Source organism: Neoarius graeffei, chromosome 7, assembly GCF_027579695.1.
Source record: "Neoarius graeffei isolate fNeoGra1 chromosome 7, fNeoGra1.pri, whole genome shotgun sequence".
Taxonomy (NCBI): domain Eukaryota; kingdom Metazoa; phylum Chordata; class Actinopteri; order Siluriformes; family Ariidae; genus Neoarius; species Neoarius graeffei.
Window position 1 is genome coordinate 29,131,681 of NC_083575.1, and position 19,661 is coordinate 29,151,341.

General features: G+C 42.4%; 1 protein-coding gene across 1 annotated transcript in view; it reads left to right on the top strand.

The window, feature by feature from the left end:
- Positions 1-19,661, top strand: part of macrod2 (mono-ADP ribosylhydrolase 2) — a 1,287,170-nt gene that overhangs the window by 224,707 nt on the left and 1,042,802 nt on the right. The window lies entirely within an intron of this gene.

Here is a 19,661-nt window from a genome sequence, read left to right on the forward strand (position 1 = left end):
CGCGGACACGGGGAGAACATGCAAACTCCGCACAGAAAGGCCCTCGCCGGCCACGGGCCTCGAACCCGGATCTTCTTGCTGTGAGGCGACAGCGCTAACCACTACACCACCGTGCCGCCGGACGTAATCATAAGGATCGAATTAGTTTCTTTTCGATAATTAAAACGCAAGCTTGTTTTTGACATCCTGTATCCTTAGGGCAACAGGAAAGCCTGTCTACTTTAACCATCATGGCAGGCCCTGATGTGTTAATTAGGTTCGTTTTTGAAAAAGCCAGTCGGGAGGAACATTTCCCAACTGTGTCAAATAAAACGTGGACTCTTGAACGTTCTGAGTCTTCACGAACTGTCCGAGTATAGGATTTCAGGCATTTTCGCTTTCGTCCTTTCCGTCACGCTTTGTTTACTATAACGATCGTCGATTTAATCCCTGAAACACTGCAGGGACAAAGTGGCCCACTTCTCCTTGAGGTTTTGTTGCCCTTAAGTGTCTTTGCCCTTTAGTTCAGACCGAGACAATATGGCCAGTGACCTTCGAAGCCGACACACCTTTTTCAAATTCAGCCTCAGGACATGTTCTTTCTTCCCTTATTTTTTTTTTCAAGGCATCATATATTTTTGGGGTCAGAGGTGCAGAATAAGGGATCGTTTAGAGGTGGAAAGGGTGCCGGCGCTGGACGTCGTGGGTAATTCCTATCTCTTACCGTAGGTTGTACCCCATCTGTGACTTTCTTCCTTAAATCTAACCTGACTCCATCTGTCATCAGCTTCTGATTGACTCTCAATCTTACAAAGAGCCCTGGAGGAGAGACCAAGCTGGGTCCAGTTACCTCTGCCGTGTTGGTGGGGAGGAGGAGATGTGCATGTGCAGCCTGGATCTGTTGTTGCTCGTTTCTTTTTTTTTTTCCCCCCACATTTCCCGAGGATGCAATTTACTTTATCTGGCCCATCTTGGTGTGTTTTGACAACAGTCGTGGCTTTGAGGGAAACAGCCAGCCTCTTGGTTTCCTCTCCTTTCCTGTCTTCACTTGTACGTTAAAGCAGCGCTAACGTCATTAAAACACTTGATTCAGTTAAGTGCATGAGAGCTTTAAGGCGGCGGAGATGCCAGACGACGGAATGCTGTCTATTCTCGAGGATTTCCGATGTTCTTGACTGACCAGCAAATCGATTTCCTGTAACTTGGTGTCTTTTTTTTTTTTCTCAAATAATTTCCTTATCCTTATGATAAATCTCTTTACGACAATTTTGTTCGAACAAAATTATTCACCACGGGCACCATTTTAATTAAATTATTCCACAAAATCGAGTCGTACATGAGCTGATAAGCCGTGTACGACGAGATTTGAGTAGAATAACTGTTTTATTCTATCCATGTTCACTGGATTTTGAGAAACGGAGCGTTTTATTTATATTTTTTGCAAATTCGATCAATAAAAACTTTATACAAAACGCCCGACACAGTCATTTCCACTTAAAGGACATGGGACATGAAACATAAATGCACGCTATATCAGTTTCTTTCCATTAAAAATATGAAATATTTGCATCAACAAATACAAAATTATCTATTAAATTCAGCAAAATTGTTATATTCGTGATGATTATATGGCATTTCTGCTCGAGCTCCGATATGCATATTTTACAACCGGAAGAGCCGCTGTCACGTGATCATACGTCACAAAAACTTTCGGGTACAGCACAAGCAGGTAGATGAATATGGAGAAGTGTGAATCGTGATGACGAATGCGACAAAATAGTTTTTGTGTCTTGGATGACAAGAAAATTGTTTCGTTTTTAGAGTATTTAACGTACATTGAACATCATGGTGTATTGCGACCTCCCAGTCAGTCAGACACGCTGTCACTCCTGTTAGCAATGTAGCCAGGCTCAGCATGGCCAATGGTATTTTTTGGGGCTGTAGTTAGATGCGACCAAACTCTTCAGCGTTTTTCCTGTTTACATAGGTTTATATGACCAGTGACATGAAACAAAGTTCAGTTACACAAATTGAAACGTGGTGATTTTCTATGCTATGGAAAGTCCGCACTATAATGACAGGCGTACTAACACCTTCTGCGCGCTTCGGCAGCGCATTGATACCTTCACTCGGAGTTGTACCATTATTTTTTAGACAGGGCGGACGGACCAGGGCATTCGCCCGCCTGGCCGTGCCCGACGAGGAGCGCTCTCGGCCGGCTTGGGAGGCAGACGGCAGCCCCTCCTGGAAGTGTGGTTTTACCATGGGCCTCATGCGGTAAGGATTAGTATTATAATTTTGGGTGCATCAATTATTGATTATCATAATTCTGATTCGTTTCCCCATTTTGAATGTTTTCATCTCGGACTCTGGAAGCATTGTATCTCAATCAATCTCGAAAAATATCAGCAAAAAAAACCTAGCTTGCAACGGACTTTAGCTAGATCTATGATGAACTTTCAATGTATGATACAAAAATAATACTTCTTTCAACAGATCATTAGCCTTTGAGCAGAATTGTTTTTAACTTACCAGGAAGTGTTATTGAGCCGACCGCTTTCAGTTTCATGAGGGCTGAATGAACTCTCACTCTCAGAATCATCTGACCCGTCAGAGTAAAGACAAGATCCATGTTCATGTGAATTTCCAGCTATCGGTTCGAATTGATAGGGTCAAACTTCACATCTCTGTGAAACATCGGGAATGTCACTGTCGATGGTGTCCATTTCGGTAACCTGTTTACATTAGATTCCCAAGCGCTGGCTCCTTGGAAAGTTTTTGTGACGTCACAGGTCACGTGACCGCTTAGCTAATTAACGAATCATTGTTTTACGCTGATGTATAAAAAAGTTGAATAATGTGATGATTTTCACATTTTTGACGCCCTGCAGTGATTTAGATGGCATTTCTTACGTCCTTTATACATAATTATACCCAGAAAAAAATCCATGTCCCATATCCTTTAATGTAAACAAACCGGCGAAATGACGAGCAATTTGTGAAAAATGCTATAATAATTATTGAAAAATTAAAAAAAAAACGTTCTTATCATCAAATACTTTTTATTCCATATTTTGTTGTATTTTTAGGGGTTTTGTTTTCAAGTAGTTTTTATTTCATCCTCGGTTGGTTCAGCAACATGTGCCGCCATTTTGTTTTTCTCTACTCACAGTATATAAGCTGATATCCTAGTCGTAGAGTAGCCAATCAGAGTGCACGATTGCTCATATCCAGTGAAATGTGAATAGAATAATGTGAAATATAGTTAGAGTCTAATCTCATGATTCAGTTTCAGCAGTTTGTTCTATTGCCAAACGTACTAGTTCGGGAAGAAGAAGCCTTTATTTATCACATGCACACTCGCACTCGAGCACAGTGAAATTCATCCTCTGCATTCAACCCATCTGAAGCAGGGAACACACGCACACCCAGAGCAGTGGGCAGCTATGCTACGGCGCCTGGGGAGCAGTCGGGGTTCGGTACCTCGCCCAAGGGCGCTTCAGCCCAAGGCCACTTCATGTTAACCTAACTGCATGTCTTTGGACTGTGGGGGAAACCTGTGCAGACACGGGGAGAACATGCAAACTCCACACAGAAAGGCCCTCGTCGACCGCTGGGTTCGAACCCGGAACCTTCTTGCTGTGAGGCGACAGTGCTAACCACTACACCACCGTGCCGTGAATGTTCATGAAATAAGGCACAACTCGTATCGTATCGTATGACGTATTTTGGTCCTGATATCGTGTAAAAGACTCTGTGTATGATTAGTTATTGAATCACTGCACCAAGTTGAAATCGACACGACTTGCAAAACTGAGTCAGGAGTCATGGAGTTATTAAAGGTAATGAATCACACAGTGATGAAACACTGCTGAAAACTGTTGAACTATCTGAAATGGTTCCGCCTGAATGTGATGATAAGCAGGCAGAAGCCGTTAGAAGGCTGTGGAATGTGTAGCTGTGATCGGGGTTTGCGTGTGCAGGTGATATTTCAGCTCGAGAGGTGAGACGGAGGCTCTGTGTGCTCACGAGGATTTGTGACGTTGTCTTGATTTCTTGCAGCATATTGAGCATGTTGCTGTGAACACCGAGCTTCAGTACGGCTGATGCCATAGCGCCGTCCTTTACAGCAGCCTTTGACATCCCTGCTGGCAGGACAGGACGTCCTCTCTCTCTCTGTCTTTTTTTTTCTTTCTCTCTCTCTGTCTTTCTCTCTCTCTCTCTGTCTTTTTCTTTCTCTCTCTCTGTCTTTCTCTCTTTCTTTTGGTCTTTCTCTCTCTGTCTTTCTCGCTTTCTTTTTCTTTCTCTCTTTCTCTCTCTCCCTCTCTTTCTTTTTCTTTCTCTTTCTCTCTGTCTTTCTCTCTTTCTTTCGGTCTTTCTCTCTGTCTTTCTTTTTCTCTCTTTCTCTCTCTCTTTCCCTCTTTCTTTTTCTCTCTCTTTCCCTCTTTCTTTCTTTTTCTTTCTCTCTCTGTCTTTCTTTCTCTCTCTGTCTTTCTCTCTGTCTCTTTCTTTCTTATTCTCTGTCTCTTTCGGTCTTTCTCTCTCTCTCTGTCTTTCTCTCTTTTGGTCTTTCTCTGTCTTTCTCGCTTTCTTTTTCTTTCTCTCTTTCTCTCTCTCCCTCTCTTTCTTTTTCTCTCTCTCTGTCTTTCTCTTTCTGTCTTTCTCTCTTTCTTTTGGTCTTTCTCTCTCTGTCTTTCTTTTTCTCTCTCTCTCTCTTTCTTTTTCTCTCTGTCTTTCTTTCTTTCTTTCTTTCTTTCTTTCTTATTCTCTGTCTCTCTCTTTCGGTCTTTCTCTCTCTCTCTCTCTCTCTCTCTGTCTTTCTCTCTTTCGGTCTTTCTCTCTCTCACTCTCTTTCTTTCTTTCTTTCTTTCTTTCTTTCTTTCTTTCTTTCTTTCTTTCTTTCTTTCTTTCTTTCTTTCTTTCCCTCTCCTTCTTTTTCTTTCTCTCTCTCTCTCTCTCTCTCTCTCTCTCTCTCTTTTTCCATTTTAATCCATATCCCATACATTGAGGCTTGACTCGTTTTCTCTGTGGAGACCAGATGAGAGTGAGAAGGAAGCCCCCAACCTTCCAAGCATAAAAAGAAAGTGACTTCCTGCTGTCTCGGGCCCCAAAACCTTAAACCAGGTTCCCTGTCAGGGCTCCGGCCCTTGTGTATTTGTGCTGAATCCTCCGTGTCGTTTCCATTTGTCCCGGCTGCTTGTTTTTCTAAGCCTTCCCTCGTCTTCAGCGGTGTTAAAGGATGGTATTGATGGGGGGAGTGGGGGTGGGAGTCGACTTGTCAACTGCGAAGAGACCTCTGGACCTCCTGTAGCTTAATGAGCTTTGAAAACAATGGCCTCTGATCAGATTAGGGGGGGAAATCCCCCCCTCCCTTCCCCTTCTCTGTCTTTTCGCCTTATCAGCACCAAGAGAGAGATAAAAAGATGCCATCAGTATACAATGGCTTCCCCAGTAATGCTATTCCGCTTTTGCGTAGCTCGCTGGAGCACCTCACACTCCACCCTGTAATTGGTTTACTGTTTCAGTCCTAAATCTGTAATTAGCTCACTCACCGTGGCCTCACAACCTAAATATATTGCCGCCTGATTCGCCTTGAAGAATGGCATCTGTTTTGCCTCATCGTTTGAATTTTAAAAGCGCAAAAGGACTGTGGTTTAAGGGTTTCTATTTCTTTACATAGCTCACAGACCGTGGATGCCTTGAATCTCTTGGGACGATAAAACTTTTTTCTTATCAGTTGTGACTTGATATATATATATATTTAAATTTGTTGTAAAAGGAAGTTTGCTCGTGCTCTTAGTTCACCTCCTCGGAGAAGCAGCGATGATTAATTCTCCCCGATGCCTGCAGTTATAAGCACACACATGGGAATAATAGATCAGGTCGATAAAGGAGTGTTTTTCCACAAGGATCTGATTAGTCCACCTCACCTGGCTTTGTTTCATTAAGTGGAGGGTCATCTGTCAAATTTGCGATACAAAGAGACTGGTGTAAGTATTTAAAGTTGATTGGAGTTTGTTTATCTGTTCGTCCAGGAGGAAGGAAGTTCTTCGGAAAATGTTAATGAGCGTGGCATCCGAACAACTTTCTCGTCTTCCATCCGAAATAATATATTCAATTTAGACGAGGACTGTTCTCGCTCACTCTGTTCTTAACTTCAGTAATTAAATGGAAATAAAGTGGAACTGTTATTCACAGCTGTTTATAACAGCTTTCATCATTAAGTTGACACATACAAACACACACACGAATGCCGAAAACCACAGTATTTTACATTAACACGTCAACACATCTGCCATGAATCAGCATGGGGGGAGATCGCATGCTGGAAACCATGTGGTCATTGAACAAAAAGTGAATCATATTTTTAAGTTAAACGATCAATATTATGATTATTATATATGCAATCCTTCCTTTTAGGTTTCTGTAAAAATAAAAATGCCCAGATGGTAAAAATTTAAATGTCAAACTCAAAGCACCCGTCACCATTATGAGCCCTTGTGGCATTTCTTTTTGTTTTCGATTTCACATCGTCGTTGTGTACAAGTGGAAACACTTCCTTCGCAGGAATGCGAGATGCCGTCGGGCTGCGTAAAAGCTCCGAGGCAGATCATTTCTCAAACCCAAAGCGGACAATTACCAGTGAAACATGAACAGCTAGGTGCAAGTGAAGGCCTGGCCCATACTGCTGATTATCCAGGTATGTTAAGAGGAAAGGGCTGCTAATCAACTCGCCTCCATCGTCTGCTTTACTCAACGGATCGGGCAACTCGGCACTTTGAAAACACAAAGGGGTGAAATTCGAAGCCGTCTCTCAGGATCGGAGGTGTTTTTCCTAACGCCTCAGAAGCATCTAAGTGCTGTGAAGGTGCCCAGTCCTGACACCGTGCCCAGAAATTCTTCCGACGCAGAGTATCAGATGTTGCTCGTGTCTTTGTCGAGCTTCTTCTCAAAGCAAAATGGTGAGAAGGGGGGTCGACGAAGAGAGAAGTTCCATCAACACACGAAGCTGTGTTTATAGTCCTCTTCCTCCATTAGCAGCTGTCAGTCGGGACGAGGGCTTGGAATGTTTTGCCGCTTCTTAAAAGAGCAAAGGATTGACTGTTCCTCCATTTTCCCCTTGGGCGAAGGGCGAAGAGAAGTTGTATCCATCACCTCTGATGGCATCATGTAAACGAGACGGCTTGTTTGACCCGAGTCAAGCTCACTCTTAAAAACCGGCGCCGTTGAAAGGCTCATGTCTTTTGACTCATATTAAGAATAATCCAAGGCTATCGGGAACTATTATTGACAATGCATCCGCACATCTTTTGTGTTCTCAGCATGATTTGAAACAGGCTCCTGTAAGTGAGCTTTATGAAGATGCACGGCTTGCAAATGTAAAATCATTTTTCTAGACCTCGTGGGATGATTATGAGATCACTGCGGGGATGAGATTCAATCCTCCGCCATTAGCACGGTCTGCCACAGAGAAATGGAGGCTAGAGCTAGCTCCGTGCTCAACGAGAAGGTCAGGCTAATAATGTGAAGATGGCACATCTGACTGCATGTATATAGTGGGAATTACAGGCCTGCTGAGATAGCGCAAGCCTTAATGTTCTTAGAAAGTCCTTGCTTGTGTGTATGTAAGTAAATGCGAATGCGTGTGTGGCTTGCTAGCACTCCTGGAGGCATCATTCGTTTTCTGCCGTCCTGTTGTTTTCGCTGAGCTCATCGCAGTATTTTACATGTCTTAGCCTTGGAAGGAAGAAAGGCCCATTACCATGTGAGGCACAACACTGCCTTGTGAGCCCCACCCGTCACCGAGAGATAGATGGATGATGCGGACACACGCGGTGCTCTTTTAAAGAGGAAAGAAGGATGGTGGTTCTGGTGTTGAAGAGGAGTGACCCACCTCGGTTTTGGCATAGATTTATTCACCTCCAAGGCTTTACTCGTTTCCTCCGTACTGCTGACTCAGTGCCTGCACTCCTCCCTGCGACGTGAACCCGGGGTTTGCATGAGAAAAGGGACGGAAAGCTTGAGTGTGCATCTCTTCCTAAACTATACAGACAAACAATAGCGGTGACATCTAAGCATTGTATAGCGCAGGGACGCAACCGAATATGAATACAGATAATGTGTTCAACATACGGATGCAAATACAGCTACAAGTACCTTTTAACTTTCACGTAGCAAATAGTCAGATATGGACAAACATGGACTAAGTTCATGTTCTGAATGAACGCTGCTCATTCAGTCATCTTTAGTAACTGCCTGATCGCTACTCGAGACCACTTATATACTTGAATGATATAGCTGATGTTGAAGCCACACCCGTTTTGGATTTAAATCCCAATCTAGGTACTAAACGGTTATTAGTATTGTGTTACACCCCTACTATACGTATATATACTTTACACCCCTACTATACGCAATTAGTCAACAAATCCTGAGACGGAGGGGATTGGCTCAAACTATTGGTTATGTATACGAGTAAAAATGTTCTAAGTAAACTCTAAATTGTCCAACGTACTCAAACCTCGAAGTTATTATAATTTTCACACTGTTTCATAAAGTTTCCATTGTCAGTCCAAATCGCCATAAGGTTTCATATTTTTATTCACATGATTATATTTTTATTTATTCTATTTGTTGTTAAATATTTGCCATTCATTTCTATCCGCTACGCACAGCATTCATGTAAATCAGTGTCAGCTTTTGAAACCCTGTACCTAATAAAGTTTAATTATTATTATTATTATTATATACCACGTTTGATGGAGTATTAAAACATTGAATATATTTATGCATTGGAGGCCTTTGAATTTCAGTTCTCTTGGAGGAAGTTGAATTCCGCCAGTAAACATGAATTTTAAACGCGTTTAAAACAAACAGAAAACCCCCCACAACACTTTGTAAAAATAAGCTCTAGATCTGTAGAGCTTCATCCACAGAAGTCCTTTCTTCAATAATTTTACGTCTTAAAAGCATAATTGCGTGGGTTTGAAGCTGAATGGATATCTCAGAACCTTTAGAAAGTATTCTGTATCTGGAATTGATTTTTGTCCCCCGCTGGCTGAAAGGCCCGAAGGGGGATTATGCCGTGGCGATGTCTGTTCGTCCGTCCATCCCAGGAAAGGATACTCACCTTCTGAAATCAACTCCTGTTACAGTTTTTGGGGGAATTTCACAAAACTTGACAAGGGGCATTGTTGTATATTGGTACTACGCATATTGTAATTTCGTGAAATTCGGTCACATTTTACCAGAGTTACAGCCCTGGATTTAACAAAATTATAATTTGAAGATTTCATGAGTGTGCTTTCTTTCTGAAATCAACTCCTCTCACAATTGTTGGAGGACTTTCACCAAACTTAGTAAAAGGCATCGTTGTATGTTGGTAGTACGCATATTGTAATTTTGTTCAATTCGGTCACATTTTACCAGAGTTACAGCCGTTGATGAACAAAATTTTTATCCCCCGCTGGCTGAAAGGCCCGAAGGGGGATTATGCCGTGGCGATGTCTGTTTGTCCATCCATTCCAGGAAAGGATACTCACCTTCTGAAATCAACTCCTGTTACAGTTTTTTGGGGAATTTCACAAAACTTGACAAGGGGCATTGTTGTATATTGGTACTACGCATATTGTAATTTCGTGAAATTCGGTCACATTTTACCAGAGTTACAGCCCTTGATTTAACAAAATTATAATTTGAAGATTTCATGAGTGTGTTTTCTTTCTGAAATCAACTCCTCTCACAATTGTTGGAGGAATTTCACCAAACTTGGTAAAAGGCATCGTTGTATGTTGGTAGTATGCATATTGTAATTTTGTTCAATTCGGTCACATTTTACCAGAGTTACAGCCCTGGATTTAACAAAATTATAATTTGAAGATTTCATGAGTGTGTTTTCTTTCTGAAATCAACTCCTCTCACAATTGTTGGAGGAATTTCACCAAACTTGGTAAAAGGCATCGTTGTATGTTGGTAGTACGCATATTGTAATTTTGTTCAATTCGGTCACATTTTACCAGAGTTACAGCCCTTGATGAACAAAATTTTTATCTCCCGCTGGCTGAAAGGCCCGGAGGGGGATTATGTCGTGGCGATGTCCTTCCGTCCGTCCCGGGAAGGGTGCTCACCTTCTGAAATGAACTCCTCTCACAATTTTTGGAGGAATTTCACACAACTTGGCAGGATTCTTTGTTGTATGTCGGCAATACGCATATTACAATTTCGTTCAATTCAGTCGCATTTTACCAGAGTTACAGCCCTTGATTACCAAACTTGCACTTTGACAATTTCCTGAGGGTGTATTCGGCACTTATAGCATAGATATAGTTGCCAGTGGCGGATATTGCGGTCTCGGAGCACTCTTGTTGCTTTAAAGTTAAATAAAACTCCTTAAGAACTGTTTTTGTAAGATTTTCTTTTTCAATATTTTTACTGTTAGTGTTATATCATGTTGCATAGTAGTATATTTTCAACATCTGCTCTGAGACTTGCGTTCAAGGTGAGTTTATAGAGGAGTATGCAGCTTTTTTTCTCGTTTTACAGTAAAAACATCAAACACTTGAAAGGGTCAGGCGTGAGTTTGTTCCTTTGTGTTTCTGACTGCTGGGAGTGAGGTAATGTTCTATACCAGCGAGTGTGAGCGAGCCAGTTCAAGGCTAGCAGGTGACAAACAGCTTTCAGCATGACTAAGCTTGGAACGCCTTCACAGACGTTCCTGATTTAAAATGGAAATGTCTCTCACCTTGGCATGTCCAGTGGGCCAATTACAAATGCCTGGCCGACTGAGTTGAATGACAGATGGTTCACACCCATTGTCTGTCCGAGTGTGTGGCTATTGTGAGCTTTCTGCATTTACTTTCTGAGGGATTTCAGAAAATCTATCACATTACACAGCCTAACCACAGGATTCTGAAGTTGGAGGCTGCTGTGTCTTCTAACCCTGACCTTGTGCTGCACAGAAGAATGAAATGCATGATCGGGGAAATGACACCCACTTGGGGAATAAAAGCAGTTTTTCCAATTGCCAGATAATGTTATTGTTTGGAATGTGGAGTATGATTTCTGGAAATATTAATGGCACAGTGCTTAAAGTGCATATCACGGGTAAATTCAGGAGCAAGATCAATGTAATTCTCCTATTTTATATCAAACTTTGGTCAAATATCTGTAACATTTTGTGCAATTTTTTTTACCTTGCGCAATACCAGAAAAATTCAGTTGAAATCAAGCCATTTGAGGCGAATTGGTCCACCTCTGAAAAAACTTGGCGTTTGGATTTCCTGGCAAACATTGATTTTCGTGACGTCGCGTGCGGGACGCCTCCTTCTGAATCCTACGTCAGCGCTGGTTTGTTTATGAGAAAACGACCTGGTGGTTTTCTGCAAATTTCTTCAACGTTATCGCGTAATTATTAAAATGGTTAACAGATGTATCATAGGAGGGTGTAGCAACACCAATCTTGATGGGATTAGTACTCATCGTTTCCCAAAAGACCGGACAATGAGAGAGAAATGGGAGGCTTGGTCTACACAGGCTGTGCACTGAAACCGTGCAAAGCTCTCGCAGCCTGCTGGCGCTTCCGCAGGTAACGTCACGAATCTGGCTCCAGACTCCCTTGGGATTTTTCCAGACGCGTTTTGTTATTTAATTTTTGTCTGCTGTAGACAGATGGCCTTGTGCAAAATTACCCTTCTGGATGAGTGTGTAAAGGGACATACTTTCATATTAAAAAAAAAAATGAAATTGGTCCAGGATATGCACTTTAAAGGAGCATTTAACTTGACAACTTTTGGAAAAAGAAACACTGTGAAACTACATGAACAGGGGTGACCCAGCAGTTGGATTTCTCTGTGAATGCTGGGTTGATTGGTAGACTTTTTTTTTTTTTAACAATTAATGTTGTTGAGACTATCTCAAGCTTCTCCAATGTCCCAATACTATTCCGAATACTTAGTCTGTCCGGTAATAGACATGTACAACTGAGAGGAGACAAAACTCCTTAAGGAGACCTGATTTAACCCTTACAGGATTAGTGTTTAGCTAAAAGGAAGATGTCTTAACAGACTACTAGTGACGGACGTGATCGAGGCAGAGGTTTGAGCAAGCCTCAACTTGACATAGAAGTTGATTGAAGCAATGCGTCAAAACTTGAGGCCTTAAAGGGGAACTGAAGGCAAATTTTTTACTATCAAAATTCTATTTATCTCATTTTATTAAATATCGGAACGCATTTTTGATCGCTATTTTGTCGCTGCTATAGCAAGTTATGAGTGTTTGAAATGCGCTCTGTAATACATCAGTCCATATGTCAAAGCAATGGCCGTAAACGAGATTCGCCGAGACCTGTGCGAGACATCGTAGGACGGAAGTAAAACGTACAGCGGAAATCAAAGCGACCGACATCTGCCAACGTTGTCAAAAGACGCGCGCGCCCTCTTTCAAATGCTGACATAATCAAGCCAGAAGTTTTCCCTGTGTCCGAAATCACTCCCTACTCACTATATAGTGTGGACGCCATTTTGTAGTGAAACCTTGGTGAGGATTATGTGGGAAACGCGCTCAGTATAATATGTATTTATCACAAAAATACACGCATGTATTTATTATTTTGAAAACCCACCAGCCGCCTGACCTGGCACGTTTTAATTGTGCGACAGTAACGACGTAAATACCAGCGCGACGGACTCGTCCTTATCCTGTCTTTCCAACTCTTCTCTATTCCATATCGATTCGAAGTCGTATGGAATAATCTCCATCGCTGACGAAGCTGGCAAATCTCGAAATTAATCTAAATTGGAATGATATGGCGATCAGGCCGCTGCGTAAACAGTTTTCAAAATGGCGGCGCTGACACTTTACGTTTGAAGTCTCGCACAAGTCTCGTGAAGGTCACGTGGATAAGCGACGCCTGCCGTGAACCATACGAACTACATTCAACATGGCTAAAAACCGAAAAGGCCGATAAGTATAATATTAGTTGCCAATACGAGTCACGATATATGGTTAATAAAACCGAAAACGTAATTGAATAACACATTAATTAAGAAATAAAGCAAGTTTAAAAATGACTTCAGTTCTCCTTTAACTTTATGGCAGCACAACAGAGCGGCAGTAAACTTTTTTCTATGCTTGCAATTGTACTGTATCTTTCATATCCTCTTGATTTCTGTTTTTTTTTTTTTAAAAAAAGAAATAAAATAGCTCATTATATTTATTAGCTGTTTTCTCTCGCATAACGTTTTGTCCTCTGAGCAGACAAATTCCTAATTCTTATTCTCTGAGGGTTTTAAAAAGAAATAGCTTAGTTAATATGTATTCTCTCAGCATCCCCTCTTGTGATGTTTGATCTCCATGATCGGCCGGGTAGAGACTATGTTCACTCAAAAGCTCTTTTCTGTACTTAGACATTGTTTCCCTTTTGAGCCCTGACATTTCTTTACTTGCCAGTGTTTCAGACAATGCTCAAATACCCTGGGGACTATTATCATCACAAACATTTTGCCAATATCTATATCTTTCTCTGGAAAGTTATAGTTGTCATTGTTCAAAAGTTTCTTTTCCTGTTGGACCAAGTCAGTCAGGCGTATAAGTATGTACAATCTGACCAATAAGATTGCGCCTGCAAGATTGATCTTTTGAGATTTAACTGTAAAATATACATTAGGTGTTTGATAGATGGAGTATGTGGGACCAAGTGCAGAAAATGCTACGCAGAAGTCAAGCATCAGGATAAACCAGAGGATGAGAGCATCAAACCATCCTGGTTTACCACAACTCTCTATGCACATGAGCCCTCCATACACACACCTTTACCTAACAGAAAGGCTCTTTATCAAAATGCCTAACTAACCAAGCATAAATGTAAAAATTTAGACTGTCTGAATCTCGTGCTCGAACTAGAAGGCGATCCTCTAGCTTTGTAAGAAAAAGCTCTGCTATGATCTTCATTATTCTAGGTACTAACATAAAACCTGCACCTTTCGATTAAAGCAAACATGGCCGATCACGATAGTCCAAAAGTTTGCTCAGGTACTGTGTTGGTCATACTGTAACCCACAGCCATTAGCATAGCTGTAGAAGTTAAAGCCATGTTATCGAATAATTGTACCTAGAAAGACAGTGGCCCTAGAATAGAGCCTTGTGGAACACCAAACTTGATTTTTCGATGCAGAAGTGGCCATTTCTCTTGGCTCCAACAGAGTATTTTAGCCTGTCTAGACTCAAGAAGAATATTGGGGTCCATGGTATCAAAATCTGTACCGAGATCAAGTAATTACAAGCAAGGAGACACATCCAAGGGCGGCACATTGGTGTAGTGATTAGCGCTGTCGCCTCACAGCAAGAAGGTCCTGGGTTCGAGCCCAGCGGCCGGCGAGGGCCTTTCTGTGTGGAGTTTGCATGTTCTCCCCGTGTCTCCGTGGGTTTCCTCTGGGTGCTCCGGTTTCCCACACACTCCAAAGACATGCAGGTTAGGCTAATTGGTGGCTCTAAATTGACCGTAGGTGTGAATGTGAACGGTTGTTTGTCTCTGTGTCAGCCCTGCGATAACCTGGCGACTTGTCCAGGGTGTACCCCACCTCTCACCCATAGTCAGCTGGGATAGGATCCAGCTTGCCTGCGACCCTGTAGAACAGGATAAGCAGCTATGGATGGATGGATGGAAACGCATCCAAGCAGCAGGTCATTTACTACTTCAACCACTGCTTTTTCCATGCTGTAATGCCGTGTACTGTATTGAGCTACCATTTTTACAGGATCTTGGAAATAAAGGGGAGGTTTGCGTTTGGTCTCTGGTTTGATAACTGGTAATGCGGGAGTTTTACACGCACTCTAGCAGCAGAGTAACAGGTGAGTAGTCAAGCTAACCAAGCCACGATAAATTGTATGGACCCTTTAGCCAACTGTTTGCTCACGGTAATAACATTTAACCATATGCCCTATTCTGAATCACCCCAGACGCAGGTGTCTCAGCCCCACCATTCTACACCCTCCGCCCTCAAAGCAATTGGGATGGATGCGCCTCATTTCTTGGTTGTTGATGTTAATTTGAGATGTGGTAGCACTCATGTGACAGGAGCACAGGCTTTATGGATATTATATGTCTAAGCAGGGATGGCCTGAGGCAGCTGTGCATGTTCACTTGTGTTCACTTGCATGCTTATCCCATCATTTCTTTCCCATTATTTAATCACAGGCCTCAGTCAGAGCAGGCTGGGGGAAGGCGCACCTCTCGCTCTCTCTCTTTCTCAGTCTGGTTCTTTGCTGACGGACATCGCAGCGCTAGATTTCACGCCTGCGGTGTCTCTGCTGAGAAGTGGGTGAGATCGGAGGAGTGGATGAGAACAGGAGAGTGACGCTCCACAGCAGATGAGGATTTTAATCAGCTGAAGCTTCTCTTAGACATTGTGAGAATGGGACTTTTTTTTTTTTTTGGTTCCATTATTTCCGACACCAGGTGCAAGCCACACCTGCAGCAGAATGCCTGTCTCTGGTTAATTGGAGTGCATTATCCTCACTAATGAATATTCTCTTCCTGGCTCAAAGTGGAGCATTACTGCAATCCCAGGAAGACCCAAGAGAGCCAGCCTCCCTCTCTCTTTCACTCCTCTCTCAACCCTTCTTGACTGCATTATTACAAGTGCTTATTATTGATTGCCTGAACAATCATAAATTGCATCCTGTTTGTGTGGGGAAGAGGTTGATAGATGGTTGCACTTCATGCTTGTCTTTTGGCTGCATGTATATTATGTCTCAAAATGCCATTCAGAATATTTTAAGCAGAGAAAGACAAGTGTAGCTGTGATGAGGCTTGGAGAAGATTGCCAAATGTATAATCGGTCATTTTGGGAGAAATTAGCTGAAGTGAGCTGCTTTACATATCCAAATACCAAACAAATACAGTTCAGTCAGTGTTCTCGCCAATGCCACACCCCTGAAGGTAAAATGCTTGAATGTTAAAGAAAATGTTTTACAAATAAACAAATTCAGCTAAAAGTCGGTCTTTATGTTTGTCTTTTATAAAAAAAAAAAAAGCTGCATATTGAATTTGTTCTTAAAGCTCATCGGCAACGATTTTATGCACATTTGAAACTTTTATATGTTAAAAAACCCTCTGTAATTTTCTTCTGGTCCCAAGAAGTATGGTTAATAAGTAATAATTAAAATAAGTTAGCATGGATCGTGGCGAATTTCTGTTTGGTGATTTTCGTGACCACTCAGCGCGTGATGTCATTTAAGCCAAACAAACTACTTGAGTTGAGTCCACTTCCGTTTACTTGCTTTGCCGGTCGGCTTGAGTGCAGACATGCGTTCAGGAATTTCCAAAGAAAAACCATGCCTTATTGTTGTGCAGTGAACTGTAACAACGGGACCGGTTCAGGAAGAAGCTTTTACCTTTTTCCGAGAGAGGAGAAGAGGCGGAGCGAGTGAATTGGCTGTTTCCGGAAGAGAAGAGGCGGAGCAAGTGGGTTGGCTTTTTCCAGAAGAGGAGAAGAGGCGGAGCAAGTGGGTTGGCTTTTTCTGAAAAAGGAGAAGAGGCGGAGCAAGTGGGTTGGCTTTTTCTGAAAGAGGAGAAGAGGCGGAGCGAGAGGGTTGGCTTTTTCCAAAAAAGAAGAGGCGGAGCGAGAGGGTTGGCTTTTTCCAAAAAAGAAGAGGCGGGGTGACCTTTAACGATATAACCACTAAAGCGATGAAAATCGACGGGACTATTTTTATTTTTTTTTGTCAGGGAGGCTGCCATAACTCCATTGTGCGTGATGTCATTTTCTGCGAGCACAGCGGAGGTGTACAAGTGTATGCTATACTAGACTACAGTATAATATTATGGTCTAGCGTGACTTCTCAGTCTTGCAAAAATTATGCCAATGCAGTATTAGAAAAGGAATCAAAATAAAGTAGTGGCTAGTTTATTGCCTGTTTATTTAAAAAAAAAAACATCTTTACCTGCTTATCTTCCATCCGTTTGATGCATGCCCTGGTGAAACAAAGTCGGGAGCCCGTTTGGCTTCAGTTGTCGTTTCTGCCTCGTGTCTTTCTTCTTTGCAGTGATTTTTTTTTCTGTACAAGTCTTCCACAAAACAATCTTCTGTAAAATGCTCACGGCACAATTTGCTGCTTTTTCCAGGAGTAAGTAAAGTATTCTCGCTTTACTTGATGAAGCCACTCGGCCAAACGTCTTGGATCCAGGACAGAATGAAGACGACGTGCGGAATCCTACGTCACGCATCGCCACCCTCGTTTTCATCTCCTAATACAGCCATATATCTGGCTAATCCGGTACGGCCGCACCCGGGGAAATGGCCCAACGGACTGATGTTACAACTTGAACATTTTTTTTTTAAACGAAAGTCTGCTTAATTTTTTTCGTCTAGAGCATCTTGTATTAATGTATAATGATGACCCTGTAATTAAAAACATTTCCTGGTTAATCGCTTTAATACAAGATCGGGTGCTTTCTGAAATGACAGACGAGTAATGACACCAACATTTCCTGATTTGGTTGTAGGCTGGTGTCTTTATATTATTTATTTATTTATTTATTCCCCCCCCCCCCCCCCCCCCCTGCTCATTTTGCAGAACTTGTAGAGCGACAGAGATCAAATTTTCCTGATCAAATGTTTTATAAGTCAGAATGTGAAGAGATCTTGGAGGAAAAGATTGTAAATAACACCAGAAGATCATGAGTGTGATGGCGCTATCAGTCCCAGCTCAGCTCTGAAATTTTCACCCTTTGCACTGAGTCATCCATGGAATCCATATTTAAGAGCCTTATTGCCTCCCATATTGGTTCCAAATAGCACGTCTACTGTGAAACCTCAAAACTTTGAAGCCCTGATCAGAAACGCTTGAGCTGATTCTACATTCATCCCAATGAGACCATGGACAACTTCTGGTGAGCATGATAAATGCTGCACAGTTTAAAAGGGATGCTGTTGCTGTTATTTCGTAGGCCTTGTTGTTGCGTTATGAAAGACCGGTCTGTTGAGGCAGGACGATTTTTGATTGAAGCATTAAACAGACACAACCATGAGAAAGCACTTGCGCTGTCTGCCTGATGGACAGAAAACTGCTCGTTGAATGATGTGATGATGGATGGGATGATACAGTACAGTGGCTGCTCAGTCCCATTCCACTTGCGTTTTCAGTATAGAGCTCTTGTGCAGCTCATGTTGGTCCATTTTCCCTGTGGCTTCCCCATAATCCGAAAAAAGCCAGTTAAAGCCCTGTTTGAACAAGTGACAGGTACGTTGGAGGATTATGTTTATTTGCCTGTCAGTCAAACATGCAAGTGTGCATGCTCATGCATGTCTGTGTGTTTCTGAGGAAGGCTGGTTGCTGAAGATGATTTATGTCTCTGCAAGTCCTGCTGGGGATTTTACAATTTTATAATTACATCTCTTGAGTTAAACCACGTTCTTAAGATTTGCATTTACATGAACACAGAGTCCGCCGAAATGGCGTACTCGTCATTACTGGGGGAGAGGAGTTAAGCCTCACCTTTGCAACATGAACTGACAAACCGGGCTTTCGCTGCGTTTCCAATGGCCCTTAATCTCACTGGGCAGGTTGACAGGACTAGAATGTACCATTTTGTGACTGCTCTTTTTATGCCTGCCCTGCTGTAACCCCTTTCTCAGACGTCTCCGGCTCTTTGTCAGGTATAACTTTTCAGCATAGCAGGCTTTTAATGAAGACTTTTAACATTTTATCTCACGTTATTTTCAAACTTTTGAACATTAACAGCCTATATTGGGTTATGCGCAAAAGTCTTAGGCACCCTGTTTTTTTTTTTTTTTTCCCCCGTACAAACTTTGTTACAGATTTCTATTTTATGACTTCTACATTAGGGCGGCACGGTGGTGTAGTGGTTAGCGCTGTCGCCTCACAGCAAGAAGGTCCGGGTTCGAGCCCCGTGGCCGGCGAGGGCCTTTCTGTGCGGAGTTTGCATGTTCTCCCCGTGTCCGCGTGGGTTTCCTCCGGGTGCTCCGGTTTCCCCAACAGTCCAAAGACATGCAGGTTAGGTTAACTGGTGACTCTAAATTGAGCGTAGGTGTGAATGTGAGTGTGAATGGTTGTCTGTGTCTATGTGTCAGCCCTGTGATGACCTGGCGACTTGTCCAGGGTGTACCCCACCTTTCGCCCGTAGTCAGCTGGGATAGGCTCCAGCTTGCCTGCGACCCTGTAGAACAGGATAAAGCGGCTAGAGATAATGGATGGATGGATGGATGGACTTCTACATTATTGAGTCAGTATAAAAGCATTTTAGAGTTCCAAACGTTCGTTTTCCAGCACACAATTAAATGCTACAGAGAAAAAACTGAGCTCACAGATGCCCATGATTGGCTAGATTAACAGAGGAGAGAGAGTATAACATCCCTTCCACCCAGACAGCATGACCAATTTTGGTCCCTTGGCTATAGATGGCTGTGGCATTATCAGGATTTGAACTGGCAATCTCCAGTGAGAGGACAAACGCTTTATTGTTGCGCCACAAGTTTTAACGTCAACCGCAGTGAAACGTACTAAAGAACATGTTCGTAGCATTCTTGAGGTTAATATAATTCACTCCAAACCGTAGTTTATGGAGCATTCGAAACCAAAAGAATACTATGGCAACGCACAGCAGTGTTGCAATAATTAATGTAATGTTAGAAACAGATCAAGTTAAAGTTGGTTTGCGTATC